This window comes from Lutjanus erythropterus, chromosome 9 (genome assembly GCF_056507025.1).
Source record: "Lutjanus erythropterus isolate fLutEry1 chromosome 9, fLutEry1.hap2, whole genome shotgun sequence".
Classification (NCBI taxonomy): domain Eukaryota; kingdom Metazoa; phylum Chordata; class Actinopteri; order Lutjaniformes; family Lutjanidae; genus Lutjanus; species Lutjanus erythropterus.
Window position 1 is genome coordinate 5125228 of NC_139325.1, and position 21681 is coordinate 5146908.

General features: G+C 38.6%; 1 protein-coding gene across 7 annotated transcripts in view; it reads left to right on the plus strand.

The window, feature by feature from the left end:
* adgrb1a (adhesion G protein-coupled receptor B1a) overlaps positions 1-21681 on the plus strand; it is a 237656-nt gene that overhangs the window by 37266 nt on the left and 178709 nt on the right. The gene's annotated exons all lie outside the window — the stretch shown is intronic.

Consider the following 21681-nt stretch of genomic DNA (forward strand, 5'->3'; position numbering starts at 1 on the left):
AGTCGGAGATGCATCTTGGTTGCTTAGCAACAGCAGCATCATTGTATCTGTGTCAATAAAACTTCAAAAGTGGTCTCGAGATTCAATTTCCCGGCATTAAAATACAAATACATAATTAAATAGACTCAATACAAAATAAAGTAGGGGAGACCAGGGATGGTTGCAACACTTTTCATCTCAGCTCCTATAACTCACTGAATTTTTGTGTTAAAGCTCTCAAATTTTGAAACAAAGTACCGTTACTTATTATAAATAACAATGCCCTGACTATTTTGTGTTTTTTTTTTTTTTGTAGTCGTTTCCAGCCTTTTCCCATAGGCTGTGATTACTTGTTGTGATGGTTCTAGATGGAAATTGGTTATTATTGTTAATAATCTCATAGAATACATTTAATTGTTTCTTGCGCTGAGTAATTCTAAATTAATCAAAAATTTTAATTGGACCCCGATGTTTTTTTTATCCTTTTTAAAAAAGATAAACTAACAGAATAAATGCATTAAACTCTTAGTCTGGTATTTATCATGAGTGATAATAGAGTTTGGAAGTCAAAGGTCATGGCTTATGGTTTGTTCTAGTAGTTATGAAATTCTGGCACTTCTGGCGTTAAAAGCAGAAAATCTTTTATGAAGACCTTAGCTTCATCCCCAGCACCCATGCAGAGCTGAGTGCTGAGGTGCTGAGCTGTTGTCAGGATTATTGAGGCGTCTGTTAGAGTCTTTATCAGACGATGAGGCCATGTGTGGATGATGGGTAGCCACGTCATCCTCTGAGGTCGTTTTCACAAATGGCTATTATATTGAGTCATTGCTGCCCTTTATAGGCCTGTGTGTGAGTGTGTGTGTCATGCACACCCACTAACACTCACTTTGGATGCGTGTGTGTGCATACAGGCCTAATTGTGCATATGTTTGCACTGGGAAGTGATTAATTATATGCATTTGGCACAAACAGGCTTATCGTGTAATTCTCCCTCCATACGTTGTTAATGATGGTGTAATGGATAGAATCATTTTCATGCTGCTCCTCCACTCGACAGTACTTAACCTGCTGCTGGTCAGGAATCTGCTCTCTATTGATGTGGAAGCAGCCATGAAAAGGACACTTTACTTATGGAGATGCACAAGGAGGTTGTAAATGCAAATGGATTTTATATTGAATTAGAAAATCTGAATAGAAACAGCAACGTCGCTAAAAATGTCTTTAACAGAATAGAAAGGACTTCAGTTAAGGCAGAGATTCATTTGTTAAGAATTATTTTAAGAAATTCTAAACTGAAAAGCTGGCAGAGTTGTAGCAGGCAGCCAGAACTCCATTTTTAGATAATTTTGGACGGGCTGGAATTCTCCTGATTGAATCATTAGTACAAATAATGAGCCCCTACATCAAAAAATGTGCTTCACTTAAAACACATGGACATAAAATCATAGACAGATGTTTCAAGTTTGGATTACAGATCAATCATTATGGATCAATTTCACCACAGTGTTTTGTTACTGATCACATTTACTAAGAGCTCCATATATGCTGGACCATGATGTACAGATGGGTGACAAATTGAAAAGGGAAAAAAAAGGCATTAGGTCTTGGCATAGATTCTCAGCCTGGTTGACATTTCACTAGATTTTTCAGTCTGAAACTGTGTTCATTTAAGGCCATTTCTATTCAGGGAGGAGGGGGGCTCATTTTGTTTTTGGTCCGACCAATCAACAGCGACTGATTTTCACCTTACTGACATCATTTTCAGTTGATATAAAAGCTGCAGCTGTGATAGCTATGAGCAGTTAATGTAACACATTTTACGACCACAGAAATATGCAGATTTAAGAGCTGGTTTAGGCACAGCTGCTTCTACCTCTTCCACACTTGTTGCCAATTTTCTGACCTAAAAATTACATTTATAGAGCCTACAAATAAGAGCATTACATTTTGGAAGGAACATAATATAATAATTATAATTATTAACATGAGGAAATGCTTTTAACACCACAGAAAAGCCGCAAAATGTTCAGCATGAAGTCACTCAGTAGAGTGCAGATCCCCACCAGGCAACATATGGTGAAGCACCTGCTGCAATGTCACCACCCCTGACAGACACAATCAGCGGAGATTTGCAAAGTCACGCCAACATTAACATGACTGGAGCCATGGCTCTTGCTCCTACTTACAGTACAGAAGTTTTCCTCATTATCTTAACAAAAAATGCAATTTTGTGAGCATTAAGTTAGTTTATTGTGACTTTTTTTGCAATTAGCAGTTGACATGAGCCCCTGTGGATTTGTCACCCTTGACCTGTCCTTGCAGTTGTTGGGTCAACAGGAGGATTAAGATCAGCAGTGAACTGATCTTTCTTTCTCCCCAATTTGTATTTTGTTTGTCTTTTGTTCATTTTCTCTTTTAGTTAAGTCAACTTAACCCATCTTAATTAATTAATCATTAATCATGTGCTGTGTTCCCTCTGTTTAACCTTGAGCCAGACAGTGACACGGTGCATGGTTAGAATTTTTAGAGGACAGGTTTGAGTTCCTCCCAGTGTGTAGAGACACATGCACGGGTCCAGTTTTGCGAGCCTGCACCGAGACCTACCAGTACCAGACCCGACCTGTTACCTGACCTGTAAACACACATACAGTCACTCAGTTCAATCCACTTCAATATACTTTCCAATATTCCAAAGTGTTAATGATTCTGAGTAGTCCATATTAATTTAATTCAATAATGATATGTAAGAAATATGAAAAACACAGTTAATGAAAAAAAAGATTCATTCAGTATGTAACTTGTCAGTGAAGCAGTGTCTGTGCTTCTGCAGACAGCTAATACCTTTTGGCACTTTTTTGCAAGCAGCAAAGCCAGTGACAACGTTATCCTCAGCCTCTGATCACTCCAAATTACTCACAAATGTCCGACTCAGCCTTTGACAACACATTGTCCATACTTCGGCATTCTCCACTGACCTGTCTGCCTTTATGCCTATATAGCTCAGCAATACCCCATTATTTGGCAGGATGTTGGGTCAAAGGTTGTGTCACAGGCTTTCTGTTATAAGGTTGGTTTGTTTAGGACCCAAAATGCGGACAACACGGGAGAACCAGTTAAAAAAAAAAGTTTAATGAAATGAAACAAACGAAACAAAGGTTTACACAAACACAGGAGGGGAACATCCAGGGTCCAAAGAACCAAAAGAATCCACGAGAGGACAAAACTCAAAAAACAGTCCAAACACAGGAGGGTTACACATGAGACACAGGATGACAGGCATGGATAACAAACGAACCGACAAAACACAGGGACTAAATAGACCAACCAAATAAACCAAATTAGAGACAGGTGGACAGACAGGTGAAACCAATGATCATCAAAAAGAGCGGGAAAAGAACAAAGACAGGGAGTAAAGACGCATGAGGGAGGACCAGGACTACTCTTGGCACCTAATTAGGTTTGACATTCACTCATTCTTCAGAATTGGGACAAAACTGTATTTTCATGGTGTTTTGACTTTCAGTCTTTTATTATGCTGGAAAATATATTCCAAAAGATGAAACTCTTGGCTATTGAACCTTGTAACAGGCCAACATCCGAGAAGTTACAGTTTTTATTAAATGTAGACGTCAACTCCACCAGATGGGAAATCTGATGGTTGGTCAGAGTTCACTTAAAGCTAATCAAAATATACATTTTTAAACCGTAATTCTTATTTAGCTTTGATTTAGAAGGGCTAAAAAGTTGATATGTTATGGTTGAGATCTGATAGCAATATTATTTAATGAAAGTCGGGGAAATCTGGGACACAACGTTAAAGGGCCAACATTTTGATTAAAAAAAGAGATTTAAAAACAAAGATGATTATAATAGCACATTTTTATACCTATATTATCAGAGGGTATTGCTAGTTTTAGATTTTAAAGGTTTTTAACACATTTTTAAATGTTTTAAGTTGTGAATTCTTGTCTGGAACGAGGATGTTTTCTGCTCCTGAGCCGTTTAGAAATAAATAAAGCAAATCAAAACATTTCATGTACATTTCATGTGTATATACTTTCACTTCACCTTCACTTCACTTTCAGGAAAATTTTGTCTCTCACAATTGTCTTTTCTTTGTCTTAAGAGAAATAAATAAGATTCTTATTTTGAGCTCACTGAAGTCAACCACTGAGACGCATTTAAGATCTCATTTGAGACAACAAAGGTTTTCTTTAGATCTCACCGTTTAATCACTGATCTCAAGAGCTGATTATTTAAGACAAATTTAAGATCAGTGCAGTGAAACAAAAAAAGAACATTTCAGTTGGGCTCAAATTAGTCTTGGACTCACAAAGAAGCCAAATTTAAGAAGTATAAGAAAATGGTCAAAGTCAAAGTTAGGTCTTAAATTGATGTCTTGGAGACCCAGACTAGACAAACTTCCTTTCCTCTGGGTAGTTTTTTTGGCAGGACATGATTTGTCACAATTCTCAAGAATGATTATATTACCAGTGGATTTAAACATCAAAAATTCTGGACAATGGTTTTTATTTATGATTTCTCCAGGAAAAAGACATATTTTGTATTGTTTGTGATATATTATTGTTCTCAATGCACTGCTCATCCACTATTACTGAATTTCTATAAATTTACTATATGTTACACTGCCTCTTTGTTGGTTACCCGGCTAGTAACCCTGTACAGGACTCTGGTGTGAAGCTCTGCTGGAGGGATGAACAGCATTTTTCTAAACATATTTCCTCAGTTAGTGTTTTGATGATGGTGATGGTCTCCTATAGGTGCTGAGCTGGTGACTGTGCAGGCCGCAGCATCTGATTCACATCATTTTCATACTCATGAAAGCATTCAGTGAACCCTTTTTGAACTGTATGGAAGTATCTGCATTCATTACATTCCTCTGTTCTTTATTCAGGCTCTGCCACCTGTATGTCTGCATCTCTATAGAGTTGTATGGTTTAATTATCCAGAAAGGTCCCCTGTTGTGTCTCAAATATACACAGTAGGTCATCCTGGTGATGATAGATGCAGATGTTCCAATAATTGGAACATCTTTCACAGAGATTTATAATCAAGACTAATACATCCTTTGGCGAGCTGTGATGAAAACTGGCACTAAATGTAAATTGCGGCCTGTGGTGGGCTTAATATAATGGACTGTGGGAGCAGGCTGGTTAGAAAAACAGATCAGCGCGGCGCTCTAATACAAATCAATCCTAACAAATTCTTCAAATACCATTTCAGCCTCCCTTGTGGATGCAAATTTTGAACATCAGAGGAGAGAATAAAGCAACTGTCTTTAGTCCAGCTGATGCAAGCATGTTGAATTCCCATCATTTAGACTTTCAAAGGTTCGCATAAAATGTATTTTACAGTTGGATGGAACAGAGCAGAAATGACATTTGAAAGCAGCCAGTTGCATATGATGTCCTCTTTCAGTTTTAATCCCCTTCCCTTTGTGCAAACACATAGCTTTTCTGATTAACTCATTTTCATCTGAATGTGATCTGGCTTGATTTGATTTGCTTTCCAGAGCAATTGCCTTTCATATTAATGCGATTACGTCGTAGAACAAAGCGGCCATTATACAGAGACTTATGGCGCTAGTGGAAAAAAGGACCATCACATTGCCATCAGTAACATCCCTACTGAGAGATATGGGCATTAGGAGGGGGAGATAACACACACACACACACACGGAGGCACATGCATCATGACGCTAATCTTGTTTTGCTTTTTTCTTCTGGCTCGGGCGGAGCACCGCTGCGACCACAGCCACGAGTGTCTGGAGTGAGAATCCGACAAAGCCGAGGATCTGTTTGTCATTATCAGCCCATTAATGTGTTTGTAAAAGCACTTGCACTGTTTGCCCCGCATGTTGCAAGACCGTAATCTGAGGCTACACATGTCATAAATTCTCATCTCGGTCGAAATCCAATTAAGAGCGTATTTAACTCTGGATCCACTTCAGTACAGCCGCGGCCTGGTGTGTATAGAATAATTGCTCGGCGTGTTTTTTCTTTCATTTCAGAGTCAAGTACGGAGCAGCACAGCTGACGCTCCTACAGTACACACAGTCTGTACAGTAAACTAATAATAGACATGTTCAATTACACTCACGGTGCTTTACAGTCTCAAGTGTTACAGTGCTGTAAACAATGCTGACGCCTGTTTGCTGCCTGCGCCCGGCGCGCTGCGGGCTCTGACTGATACACACTGACTGCAGAGCGTTTCTTTTTTCTGCTCCACTAGCAGCCCAGCATGAGCATGACAGTGTCACTTTGTCAGTTGGTCTGTCTGTCCGACACTTTAGACTGGAGAAATATAACATGACAACAGACCACAGGCCAGACTGTCATGAAACTGTGCACATCATGCTCCCCGACTGAGGGTTCAGAATAACTTTGCTGGCCTCTTTGGTTTGTGTTGCACTCTCATCAGGTCCTCGACTAAAATTAAGGCCGCACAAATAATCACATTTTTATAGAAGTCGCAGTTTGTCCAAATTGCAGAATCAGAAGCAAATTGCAATTTTCTGAAAAAAAAAAATGTGTGAGAAAACAACATTAAAATGAGGTACTGTAGTGCTGCAGAGATGCCCTGTCTTAAAAATGTAGTTCTTCAGATGTAGGAAAACATGTTTGTTTGGTACAGACCCCAACAAATATCACATTATCACATTTTTTTTCCCCTTTCCCTTTGCGTCAAGTTCTCCAAAGGACGCAGAGCAGATATGTGTGATATCCACATGTCTATACTGGAGTCAGTCCATGCTGTCCAATATGCACTTATATAAAAACAGAATATACTGTGCATTTTTACATCCTAATATTAGCATCTGCCTCAAAAATCTAGTATCAGTCCAGTTCTACAATCATTCCACAGGCTGTTACAGGCAACAGTTCCTTCACACATCGACAATAAAAGTGATAAATGCATCTGTAAAGATATGTGTAAAGGTTTTTAAAATTCACTCCAACAGTTTTGTAACTTTAACTTTTGGAGGCGCTTTAACACTATATCTATTGAAAAACTGTATTTCGTGCTGACATTCAGTAAAATTTCTGTTCCATTCCCAAATTTTCCATTGTTCAGTATTTCATCCAAAATCTGCACTCCTGTAACAGTGAGTTAAACCTTGAGGATATGTTTAAAGCTTTTTAAAATTCATTCCAACACTTTGATATTGCGGCGATAAAAAACTTGGCTCGGCAGCTTTCGGAGGCACTTTTAACACCCTCTTTTAACACCAGTTGCATCTACCCATAACCTGTATTTTGAGTGCTATTACTGTTTCATTCTAAAATCTACAATTGTTCAGTATTTCAGCTGTATTGCCACATCAGTTAAAAGTGTAACAGCATGCAAAAACTTTTGTAGAATTTCGTTTTAGGAGCGTTATTGCCCCCTTAATGCAAGAGACAGGCTGTGTTGCAGATTTCAAGTCAATTCCTCCCACACTCACGCACACATACACACATCTGTAAAGCCTACAAGCATTTTTTTCTACTGATATAAGACTGAGGAGAAAAGTTATGGGGACAAACATATTCTTTGACATAAAACTGTTTTTTTTCACAATCCACTCCTGTTTAATACTTTATTCTAAGTCAGTTCTCATCAATTAAACATTCCCCACTTCCATTGTAAGACTTCCCATTGAGCTCTGTGGGAGCTGTAATGAAATGTGTATCCGAATAATGGTGAGCATGTTCGTGTGTGTGTGTGTGTGCGTGTGTGTGATGTCTTCCCTCTGCTTATTAGAAAGGCTTTGACATTTAGCATGGTAAACACATTCATCAGCAGAGACAGATGATTATCTGTTTAATTTTGGAGCCTTGCAAGACGTCGCAGGTTTTGTTGTTGCAGCCATCAGGGTGCAGCTGTATAGAAAAAGCGGCCGAGTGTTTGTGGAGAAAAAAAGACCCCGCCGCGTTTCCTCCGGCTTGTTTCTCCATTAACCCTCCAGCTCGGGGTCAATCCAGGATTCCATTCATGTATTTTGGAAGGGGAGGAAAATGGATGGGAGTGGGTGGATTCAAGACAATTGTCAAGAAGGAGAAATTTGCTTTGCAGGATTTACACTGAATCCAGAGCAGGGGTTACTACTGATGTGATGCATTCATACACACAAGACAAACCTTGAAAGAATCCACGGAAAATCATATTTTGAGTATCAAACACTTTCTGCCTGTGTTGTTTCTCCAGATAATTTTATCTTCCTATTCATTGGCCTCCCTTTGATATGTCTTGCGTTTCTACAAGTATTACAAGATATTACCATTTATTGTGATTCTTGTTTGTTTTTTTGAGAGTCAACAGAGGAAATTTATGCCTTTAAGACTGAGCACACATTTTACATTAGGCATGTGAAAATGGATCCACTTGTTAAAATATTTTTTGTGATATCAATGTTAATTTCCATTATCACATCAATAGGAATACCATTAAATGTTAGCATCAAGCTAGACTAATTAGATCTGAATTAGGGGTGCAACTAACGATTATTTTCATTTGATTAATCGATTAATCACCAATTATTTACATGATTAAATGTCCAGTGTGTTAGATTTGCAGGGATTTATTGGCAAAATATGGCAGATGTGCCGCTCGCCTATATTCTTAAGTAAGTTTTTATCCGTGGATAAGAACTGTTCTGTTTTTGTAACCTGACCTTGTTACCTCTTACCTACCATGTTACACTGTCTTGTTTCTATTGTAGCCCAGGACTGAAAAACCAAACAGGACCTTTCATGTTTTTGGAAGGGGAGGGTGAGGTGGGAGAGAGGTCCTTCAAATCTGTAAGGTCACCATTAGATACTACTAAATCCCACACACTGGTCCTTTAATCAGTGAATCATTTCATAACAAAGATGTGAAAAATGCCCAACACAATTTCTCAAGGCTCAGAGCATCTTCAAATTGCTTTGCTTTTGTCCAACCAACTGTCTAAAACCTGCTTCATTTACTGTCATAAATAACAAAGAAAAGCAGCAAATCCTTAAATCCAACAAGCTGGAACCAGGAAATGTTTGATATTGTTGCTAGAGACAATTAACTGATTATCAACCAATTGTTTAATTGATTAATTGTTGCAGCTCTAATCTATAGTCCACAAAGCACGGCACAGACTAACTTTTAATAATTTACTCTTATACCTGTTTGATTTGAATACTTTCCACACATCTAAAATTAGAATAGCATAAACTTGTTCAGCGTTAAGAGGGACATCTTTTTACCCTTAATATCAGTCTACATCTCAGTTTTGTGAAAGAAATATTATAGTAAAAACAATTGCATAACCCATATGAGGATGCATTCGTCAGGGTGTCCTGGTGGCCTTGTGTTTATGAATCATACAATACTCCAACACTCCCAGTTTGTGTGTCTACCTGAGGACCTTTAGTTGGCATATTTTTTTTTCTCCCTCTGCACGCCTCTACACTGTACGAACGTCTCTTTTTAAAAAAAAAAGCACTTATCAGACAAACAAAATTTTTGTTGGATGTCAATTTAATTTTATATAACTTTGAATGGATTTTTACAGAAGTGCTACGTTTTTGATGTTTACTGCGTATTTTAGCTCTCAGTCACAAGATAAATTGTTCTGATTTGTATAAAAAATACGAAATGAATACGTCACATCAAATTCCTGTAAAACTTCACCTTGCACACTTTGCACCGTTTTTTTTTTCTTTTTCAGTGCAGTGAGTGAATTGCAGTGATTTAGGCATCTTAAAAGCCAGAAGAATGAATGATTACCTGAATATTTTGCTCTTAGTTTGTAAAGGTTGCCAACCTCGTTAATTCAACTAAAGGTTAAAAGTGACACGGAAGCTGTTGTTTTTACAAACTGAGTCAGTATCGTCCTCAACCTCCGGTTCAGCACCGCAGCTAAACATCTGTAGATGTCCATTAGCTCAGCCTCTGTCTCTGCAGAAAGAATGTGACAAGAAGCAGGAGGTGACCTTCAGAAATCAATGGCTGTGTTCTTCAATACATTTATTGAAGAGGAAGGACATTTTAGATTTGGTAACCACTTACCAAGCTCCTCTTGCTGTAAAAGACTCGAGTTTACTTAATCTTCTGCACTCTTTCAATCTAAAGAAATGATATGAATGATGATGTTTTACAGCATTCATCTTATTTCATCTTTTCTTTGGATTTTCAAGTCTCCCTTTTTCACTGATGAACCAGCCCAGTCTCACATCACCAGGATACTTGTCTTGTGTTTTGGGTCACCTCTACATAAAAAGTACAAAGTGTATACAGGTGCACTTCCAGCAGGGGGTGTTAATGACGAGAGCAGTGGATGGATAGGGAGTTGGGCTTGGTTCCCAGACCCAACCAGCATTCAAGGTTGATTGTTTTAAGGAAGTAGGTTATGAGGTTTTCCCAAAACGTGCCAAACTGCAACCATCATTTGAAATGTTTTTCAGCAAATATTATTTTGAAAGTCTAACCTGACCTTTTAGATGGATTGGCACTAAACTGAATGCAGAATGAAAAAACATGTACTTTTGATCCCTATGCGATCTTAAACGTGACACTAGGGCTGGGTATCAGTACTTCATACTGACTGAAATAACCCTGTACCAAATGGCATTGAAACATGTTATCAAAATTGCGACATGGCTTTCTATAAAATAAAAACATCTTTATTTGGTACAGATTCCTGCAAAAACAAAATCACACCAAACATGTTTTTCAGTCAAAATTGTCACAATTAGATATTTTTTTCAAAATCGTTCAGCCCTAATGAACGATCTGTGGTGGAGGTTTAGGATTATTTCAGGAATGCTAACATTCACATGAGGGGTATAGAATGAAATAGAGAAAAGGAATCAAATGAAGTGGGTATGGGCCAGTAGAGGGTACTTTTATCAGTCTTTTAAATGATACCCAGCCCCGGTTAAACAGCAAGTGGTTGTTTTTTATTTGGTTATGTATCCTCTGCCTCATTCTAAGGTTAATATTGTTACATATTGTAGAGGGTTCAATAACAGTGGTTATGTGCTCATTCTGAAGACTAGTAATTTACTGGAAGACGTGATTTTGAAACAAAAAGGTCCCTATATGTCCCTCTTCCTATATCAGGCTAACCTACTGTGTGGAATGGACTCTTTCATCTTCTGTCATTCTTTTTTCTCTCATTTGTCCTCGTGTGTCTCTGATTGCTCACCTGAGCACTGCGCGTATGGACTGAATAGCCTCCATGATCAATGTCCAACGCCGCAAACTGCCGTAAGTGATGTCCCTGCCAAATTATTTTGCTTGTGAAAGAATTTGATGACACAGAGGAGCAATTTTACACAATATGTACTTCAGAGGAGAGGGAATCCGTCTGCATCTCACAGCCCCTTGGCTTTTTGCCTTGTAGTTTATACGGTGGAGTGTGGCAGCAGGTCCCCGTGTTGCTCTGCTAATCAGCCTGTAATCCCTGTGCTGCTGATGTGAGAAGTGATGCTCCATGCGACTCTATCATTTTCTCATCAGTGCTCTCTTTGTCTCTGTCTCTATCTCTCTCGTCCTCTACGTCTCTGTCTGAGGGACTGTTGCTTCTCTGTGATTGGGCCATTGTTCTGACTCGCTCACAGAGCCAGCCTGTTGGGCTTGTTTACATGGATTCATGCTTCTAGGCTGCTGGCTAATGCAACACCTTTGTTCTTTTAATTGCTTGCTGTTCCAGCCACAGGCTGAAAGGAATGAATAATTCCACAGCTACGGAATACTAAAATTTCCACCCAGTGAAGAACTTCCTCTCTCTGAATATGAATGTGCGCAGGCAGCTCACTATATAGAAGCTCAGTGAACAGGAACTGCTGTCCTGTGATCGGCTCATCACTCAAATTTTGGCATTGCTCATGTTTTTAAAAAATACTACCTGCATTAATATCAATAAATTTTGAAGACAATCATTTGGTAAACAAACAGGACATTCACAAGAGAATTCATGAGAGAATCGTCCGCTTCCACATGGAATTAAGGTCCAGTGTGTATGATTTATGGCTATTTATTAGCAGAATCTGGCAGCAATTTAATATAATATTCAAATATGTTTTCATTGGTGTACAATCACCTGAAAATAAGAATCGTTGTGTTTTCTTAACCCAAGAACAGTGGTTCCCAAACTTTTTCCTGACATGCCCAACTTCAGAAGCCGAAAAAGTTCACACATCTTCACTCATCAGTTATTATTAACCATTAACAACAATTGGAGATGCAACTGATAAAAAAGGGTTCAAGTTAAATTTTAGTGAAATAAAAGTTAGCCTTATTGTCTTAGCTATCTCCCCTACATAAATCATATTTATTCAGCTTAGGAACCACTGTCTTAGAATGAGCCCAGACTCAGGCTAATGTTAATGTATTTAACATGTAGTTTGACATTTTAGTTTGGCTCATCTCCAGAATTTATGACCTGTACTGCAGCCTGGCACAAGGGGGTGATCACAATGTTATTAGGTTGCATTCTGGGAAGTAAAAGATCCAGTGTTTTTGATGTGCGACCGTAGATTGCGTAATAATTGTCGGATGGCTCCGGGTATGAAAAGTGAAGCAACTGTCAACAGTTTCCTAATGAGTTTATCTTATGTCTCAATCTAGTCTTCTTCAATAGCATTATTTTGTAAACTATGGTCACATTTAGAGTCAAACAACCTATAAATCAGGTAATTTTGAAAAATAAAAATATGTATATGTTGCAATATGCAATTTTTTTGATTGATATTGCAACTGCGATATGATTTGCAGTACAGAAGGAAGTGATCATTTCTACATCATTATTCTCATTTTCACTGATAAATGATTTATTTTGCAGGGACCTGTACCAAACAAAGATGTTTTTTTAAGTCTGTAGAATATGACGTGTTGGAAAGCACATCTCTGCAGCACAAAATTTAATTAAATTTTGCTTTTAACAAATATTCCCCCTCCTGCAGTTTGAAAATTGCAGTAGGCCAAATTGCGACTTCACTAAAATTTGAATTAATCGTTCAGGGTGGCACAAGTGCTACCTTATGAATGACAAACTATTCTCAGTGAGTATATACAGCGCAGCACACCAGACTCACAAAACTCAGATCAAACTGTCAAACTAGAGGAGGGGTGCGCGACCTTTACTATCAAAAGAGCCATTTTTGGCCAAAAAAGGAAAGACCAATCTGTCTTGAGACACAGCTATTAAATTCTCTACCCTTCCTTTTTTTTTTTTTTTTTTTTTGCAGTTGGCATCCATAGGTAGCCAAGACGAGTGAAGCAAAATGTATAAGAAAAGGCACTGAGCCACAGACATAGATGCAGATTTTAGTTGATGAAATTAAAAAAAACTTTTCTTTATTATTTAGGATGTTGGCTACACATTTGTAAGGAGTGTAAGAAGACTTAGCCCAACAACAATGATGAATGAATATTAAAATAAAAATAATAATAATAATTTATTCATTTCTATATAAAGTCAAAGGGAGCCAAATGCGGCTCAGAAACATATTTAAGTAACTGTTTAGCTGTGATATGAGGAACTTTGTGACCAGGCATACAAAACTCTGGCTCTCTAAAACTCTAGCTTCAAGTCCACAACCCAGTGGTTGACGTCATGCTGGGTTCTACTTGAGAGTGACCCTCAGACCCTCAGTTATATGAAAATACTGAATCACTGAAGAACTCCTTAATTATCACCTAACTCAGGGACACAGAGTGAATAGGCTGGAGCAGCACACACTAAACCACTTATCACTGAATTACCTCGTTTTTTCCACAAACACAAAGCAACAGAAATAAATTAAAGATGCTAATTAGGCTCAAACTTTACACATAGCAATATGTGTGCCTTCAGATATGCCAGCCACCCTCGCTGAATTCTGTGCTTCATCAAACAAAAAAAAAAAAAAAAAGCCTGGCATCACCAGCTCTCAGTGTTATTCTGCAAGTTGAGAAAATCGTGCTGCCCTGATAGCCTTTCAAAAACCATGATACAAAATGTAACAGCAGAGATTCGGAGAGAATCGCATTGATTAATTGACAGAGAACATTGAGTTTAATCTCGGGGTCAGATTTCATTCAGCCGGTGGCCACTGTGCACCTCTGGCTCGAATCTCTTCTTTCACTGCCGTATCCTATTCTCCTCTGATGCAGAGTAGATGAAAGTATGTTAATAGCTGCTCTCCATCTGTTAGCTTCTCAAACATCATTGATCGATGGAGGACGGCGGGGGTGTCTGTGTGTTTCGGAGTTGGAGGTAGGGAGGTGGGGGGGGGCTGCTGCGCCCGGGGTTGGCAGAGAGGGGAGGCTTGACATGAACAGGAAGCTCCAATAGAGCGCTGCATATTGGGCGATCAGACTCCCTGGCGGCAGGTTAGGAGGAGGAGGAGGTGTGGTGTGTGTGTGGGGGGGGAGCTGGAGATAAATGAGGCGGAGCTGTCAATAAAGAGCAGCTCTTTATCCTCTGTTAAAGCTCTATTCATTTCATTACTGTCAGGCTCGTGTGGTGGAAGAGGCCGAGGTGGTTTTCCCCCCGGACGCGTTTTGGCGAGGGGTGAAGTTAGAGGGCTGCCAGGACGAGGCGGGGTGAAACAGGCCGGGGCAGAGTGACACGTGAGGCGGGAGGAGATAAAACTGAGGCACTGTAACACGCTGGGGAGTGATATTAGATACAGGGGATTTGCCAAAGCTTAGAGTTTGGAGAATTGGCACCCCTGAATTGAACAGGGGTTATTTCAGCCTCACAAAGGAGGAGTTCTGTTGTTGTGAGGGAACAGTTTTACTGTACCCCCCCACCCCAAGAGGACTGCAGAGCTGGATGGACTCCTGAGGGAGGGTGGATACTATCAGAGCCACACATATCAATTCAGTAACACACAAAAGTCACAGACTTGCTTAATTCAAAGTATTTACGAAGAGCTTTGGGTCTTTAAGTGACTCACTAAATGTTTCTACAAAACCTTGAGCTTTCTGGATGAAGCACACATTGTGATCATTGTTTCCTAAGCCTCTATGGCCTTTTACACTCACACAGTATATCCTCCATTATGGTGAAATACCTTAAAAAAAGAGGCATGACTCTAAAGAAACTAATTTGTGTTTTTATTTGTCACATGACTCTCAGGAGATCATGGTGATTTTCCTGTTTGCAGCCTTCATCACGTGATTCAGCTCCATTATCTCTCACCACAAATCTGGTCTGAAAACATCTGTTTCTGTTATTTTAATTGTTTAATGTACTTTATTTGATAATTAAGTTATGGAAAGCGGTATTTGTATTGGGTATTTAGGTTTATATGCTGTTCAACCAATATAAAATGCATTGATATATATTTTATTGAAACTTGTACGCACTGAATCAAAGGCGGCACCGTCTGTAAGCAAAGACACACAACTTTAAATAAGCATTCAAATGTAACACAGATGATCCAACACTGACATGTGACTCACTCTTGTTTTTCATATAAAGTTTGCTAAAATATGCTGACAGTCATTTATCTCCACAGGCTGTGCCACAATGGTAAATTTTAAAATGAAGAGGCAATTGAATATTTTACACAATAACAATAATATTGTTTTCATTCCTTACCATTATGGTACGGTGTTGCTCTAAGAAACTGCACCTTAAAGTTTACCCTGAAAAATTTCTTCAAATTATGATTATTTGGCTTATTTTATGGCACAGAAATACAAGAAAAATTGTACCCACTGGCATCATAATGTGTATCATAGAGGGCTAAACCCAAATGATGTTTTGCCCCTGGTCTTGGAGAACATCCACCTGATGTATGTGACCATGTCCATGTGGGTCTGCACGGATCATCTGCAGCTCAAGATTTATGACAGTGCACATGCAAACACTTAATGTATATTATAGTGTAAACAGGACCTGTTCTGTGTCTGTTTAAGTTGGTGACGCATTAAGGTTTATAATGTAATGTAATCTGCAAAAAAAAGAAAAGAAAAGAAAAAAAAAAAAAAATAAATAAATAAATAAATATATATATATATATAAATATATATATATATATATATATATATATATATATATATATATATTGCCATTGTTTGTGATAGATGTGATAGCACCATGAGTCACAATTTTAGTGGAAATGGTAATTTCTGCATTTGTTTTCACTGATGAAAATCTAAAAATGATGATGATATGAATTTTGCTGGGCTCTGGACTTAATAAGCACATTCCTTAATGTCTGGAGAATATCATTTGTAGGCCGCAGCATTTGTGTGGCACCATAATGCTTTATTTATAATAATATGTTGTGACACATTTTTCCTTTTTAAAAAACATTCAGCCTCTGAGATTTGGATATTGCACTTGGCCATATTGCAGTTTTGATGGACTCTTTTGTTATGATTATGATGTGGATCTGATTTAGGTGTTATGACTGATGAGACCAAATTGGACTGAGTGCGTTCCACACTTATTCAGTTGGTGTTGTTGGTCAGAATACAAAATGTGTTGTGTGTTGTGTTGAAAGATTCCAATCTTCTGCATTCTGATCAAGTCGCTGCATGTCATCCTCACAAAAGTTGTTATAACATGTTTGAATTTTGGGACTGGATGCAAAAAGCAATTTGCGAGCACTTGTCACATGCAGATTGCAGAAGAAAAAGCACTTCATTGGGGAAATTCATGTTTCTGATTACATACACATAGGTCTGAAATACACACACAGCCACACACAAGACCTACAGACATGCATAAGTGGAGACATGTCAGAAGGATGGGGCTGCCAAATGCTCAACATTCAAAGCACTTAGGGTTTCAGTGCCTTTACTCAAGGGCACATTGGCTTGGTTTAGAAGCTGGCCATCCTCTGGTTTCGGAGCCAAGTCCCTACAGACTGAGTTTCACAAGTGACCAGCAAAATGCAGATGAATTTATCCAAGATGCAAATATGGGAGGGAGGAAATTATCAAAGTAAAATCTTCAAAGTAAAAAGGATGTATGTAATATAAAGAGCAAGAAAGTCCACATAGAGAATATGTTGGAGTGGATGGGTAGGTCAAACAGGACATTTACCCAAGAGACCAGGATTTGGGTCCCTTGTGAAACTAATAATCAATGTTGATTGTTTTAATAACTCAAACTAGTAATTTTGGTGCCTAAATCTACCCAAGACCTTTATTTTCAAAGTGTAACAAGATGTTGCATATTCATCATTGCTAATTCGACAGCTGAGAACGATGGTGGATGATACAGTGCGTGCTGCGAGAGAAAAAAAAGAGAATTTGTGTACACAGGTAGATTAAAATTTGTGATTATTTCATGAAGCTCCAATAGAGACTGTTCAACAGTACATAGTGGGAAGAAAAAATGTGTCATCAGTGAGAATTCTTTTAGGAGCAGGAACAGTTAGGAATTTGTGTCTTTGCAGGATTTTGAATGCTGTGTAGTGACACAAAAGCCTACAGGTGATCCAGTGTGTTGTCTTCAGTGGTTTATGCTTCTCTTTTACTGTCTGGACTAAAACATTCCTGTATATTCATGAAAATTGTCCTTTTTTGTGAGGTGTCAGGTCTGTAGGTCCAAAAGTTTTAAAAAAGGCAGGTCACCCCAAAATCAGAAATACATATTAACAAAAATGCATACTTTAGGCAGCAGAATCTTCTTTCTTTCTACTAGAAAGAAAGTAGTTCCTACATAAAGCTGCTCACAACAAGGTCTATGGATTATCTTGCATGACTGGGTAATGTTTTTTGGAAAGAGATACTGCTTTTGAATTATTAAAATGCATGTATTGATAATTTGGGCTCCACAGGACTAGTGCCATTTGGTCCCATTATACTGGAGAGAAGGCAGACTTCTCTATGGCTGATATCTCCAAAAATCTGCAACTCACACCAGAAAAATTGAGATGGAAAAATAGCACTACAGGCCAGGGGGAAAAGTGAACTGTTCCTTCAACTTAAAGTAAAAGAAAAGATTGTCATACATGTGTAAACAAACCATTAAATGTAATTGTTGATAGGTGTAACTTAAAGAAACAACTACCAGAATATAGACCAAAAGGCATAAAGTTTTACATTTTTCCCACATATAAAAATAACAATCTATGTATTTACTGTTCTGATTTGAGATGTGTGAGGTTTTTGAGTTGTTTGAAGTGGCTTCCTGATTTATCATTAAAGAAAAAAAAGTCTTGTTGACAAGGCCAGATGCACAGTTTGATTAAAGTTTGCTTAATTAAGTTTGTTTGATGAGGACGCGTCATTCTGTAGAGACAATACAGTGCACTTTTCCCTAAAGGCATGCTTGAGAGTGATTTTCTGTTTTGGCTGTGTTTTATTGGTTCTGACGACCTGTCTTTATTGGTCTCTGACAACTTATCTTGAACTCCATCCCACTCCCACACCTCCCCACAAAAAACACACTCAGACACACAAACGTGATTATTCCAGACTTTCTTTCTGTCAGACCTGCAGATCATTGTGATTGATCAGTGGGTGGTTTTGCTATGCAAGTGTCCTTGGCCCACTGTGGCTGTCAGCTTCTTTCCATCTGAAATCTATAAGAAAGAGCTGGACAGGGATCCAGTGGTGCCTGTTGTCAAAGCTACCGCCACATTTGCCTCATTGTCATTTGATTTTGTGGCAAGGTGGAACTAATTTTAAGGGTTGTTTCAGCCAGGAGAACAGACTTATAGTCTGCCTGTGTTTTAGTGTCAATAGAACAAGATGCCAACGTTCTTCAAGAACTGGATTGTGGACTGCAAGTCCTCTGAACTCTGATTATTTGTAAGGTTACATGAGGCTGAAACTGAACTTCAGTTCAGTGGTGTCAATTGACGCTGATGGACTGTGTTTGGGTTCACAACCAGTTAGAGTTTTCACTATCTGGAGAGCTTGTGTAGTGTTCATGTTGCTGAACTCATGCCCCAGAGTCTTAGACTTGTGTGATCGCGTCCTCCGACCACTGTGGGGCGCTAAAGGATCGCGGCTTGTGACATTCACGTTACTTCGTGAGATCGCTAGTCTTGCCAGGCTTCAAGTTATCCATTTATGTCCACACCAAAAGTGGTGCAACCAGTCAGCATCCTAGGAGGGACTACTGGTGGTTTTAGGTGTGATGACAACGAGAAGCGTCCAAGGAAATGACTCGTCTTGAACAAACAATGGCGGCTCCTGAAAAAATTAGCATAGATACTGTGAAAGCATCAGTTATATCAGAACTGGAGAGTATTTCTTCATTGAAAGAAGAGCGAAGAATGGCACTGAAGGCTTTTCTCGACGCAAGATGTTTTCACTCTTCCCCTGACTGATCTGATAGGCCGAAGTTAACCCGTGTCAGACGTGATTGACAGATAGTTCATCCAGTCACAAGTGTTTTTTGAAAGTGCTTGCCTTTCAAACAGTTTCGAAGCACAACTTCCCAGATGGTTCTGTGTAACAAACCATCTGGCATGCCAGGTTAATTCACATGTGCTTATACAAAGCCCTCATTTCCCATCATGCATCACTCAGTATTTTGTTTTAAAATGTGTGTTATTTCTGTGTACTTTGCTGTGTTTTGGAGTGGAGGTTGCTGTCTGGTTCTCATTTTGCGCTAGGATGATCTATATTCATAATTCGAAGAAAATATTCAATTTGAATCTATACATGCATCTGTGATGACAGTCATCCAATGAGTGAATTACATCAGTATTGTCCTCTGATACAATACTGGATAGGATCCAACTCTATAAATAAATATTACTTGTTAGTCATAGGTGGCTGACTCACTTTTATGTGTTATGAATATTTGCTGGGGAGTCAGAGCCACCATTCTGCCACCACTAAATGACCCTTATTTTTTGACTCATTCATGTAAACAGCATGTTTTAAAGTAGCATATTTTAATTGATCAGTAGTACTTTTAGACTCCTGCACTGCAACATTTTTAGAATGTCGTAAGCTTTAGAATTGAATTGATGTTTTAGCCACTAGGGGGCAGCACAACAAGCTGTAAACACAGCACTGACATATTATAAATTATCTCTGTGTCTCTATATCTCATCATGCAGAACTTAACTGAATCATTAGTAAATGTGTAACTGGATGAGATCAAGGATGCTGTAGCTGTTAAAGTTGAATAGGTGGCCTGTTTTGACTGAATTAATGTCATTGTCAGGGACCAGGCTTCAGGATTTGGATGAAAAAACTGAGGTTTTTATTCACCACAAAAATGCAAAAACAATATAAATCAAAAATTAATAACTATACTCAATATAACATCAGTTAAAAAGGGGTGTTAACTGAAGAAAATGAGCTCACAAAATGACATACAAAAACAAATAACTAACTTAACCCAAAACCCCCCATGGCTTGGCAGCACATGGTTTAGTCCAGTGAGCTGGCTCCAGGATTTAAGAGTCCTCAGGCCTTGGCTCCGCCTTTTGCTACACCAGGAAGAGACCTCCCCCAACGCACAACTCAAAGACAAAGAAACAGATGATTAATGTAACAGAAAATTGCTTGTAAGTAACTGTGTGTCAGCTTAGAGTGTTAAAATATGTGCACTCCATTAAAACATGTAGGACTGAAACAAATAGAATCGTCTGAATCAACCAAACTGTGTGATGGGAATTGTTTGGGCGTAGCTGACTGCAAATGAAATTAACTTGTGTAGGTAGCAAACTAATACGGTGGGAGAGAGTGAATGGGATGATATTACCATGTGTGGCTGTGACCATTACAGTAATTGATAGTGGGAAAAACTAAATTCACATAGAAACAAACAAACTGTATCAGTTATGTCATGGCATGGAGTTCAACATTAATGTCTTTATGTCTTTCATGGGCAAGTTGGTCAAAAATGTACTTGTCCCAGTACAAACTGGCTTATTTATTTGGGGTGATGTCTTTAAAAGTCTTGTTTTGTCAGCCCATAACCAAAAATATCCACTTTAATATGATAATAAGCAGAGAAAGGCTGGAAATCTCCATGTGAGCGAGACTGAAAACATTTTCTGCCAGTTTTCCATGAATAATTCCTTTAACAATTAATCAATAATCAAAATAGTTTAACAGTTCAATTCTCTTTTGACCACTTGTCCAGTCAGGCAAGTGAGTGGCTACATTTACTATGCCAACATGGCTTTTTACTTGCCACAGGCAAGCGGGCAGGCCTTATTGTTGAGCCTCGGGGCAAATACCTGATTTGCTACTGGGACTTATATCAATCAGATGTTCTGTATTAATGTATTCCTGACCTCCACAAACTCCTCAGAGCGATATCTGGCTGCCAAACGCTCCACTAACTTTGCCAGCTAATTGCTGACTTTGCCTGTCTGCTGTGTAGGTAGCAGAGAGCAGGTTTATCTGACATTCTTCTGTGAAAACAGCTTGTTGCAACTAGAAAGGAAATGATTAACCAAAACAGGAAGGCTTTGGACTGTAAAACAAACAGCAATAACAATTTGACTCTAATACTCTGCAGACCTGAGAGGAGCTGCAGAGTTTGTGTTAATTGTGAGTTTATCATTATGAGTGACATCATCTAAAAACAAAAAATTAATGCAGCTTTAAATCAAATAAATATTGTATTTTAATGTTGCAGTTTGTAGCTTCTTTGTTCCGCGGAACTTCTCAATTTAGTTGTGGTATGCAATTGAATGTTACATTACACGCTGCTTCTCATTACATTGTGTTATTTTTCATTCAAACCTGCACTAAACATTCTGACAGACGTACTTGTAAATGTTCCTCAGCGCTGCCAACCAA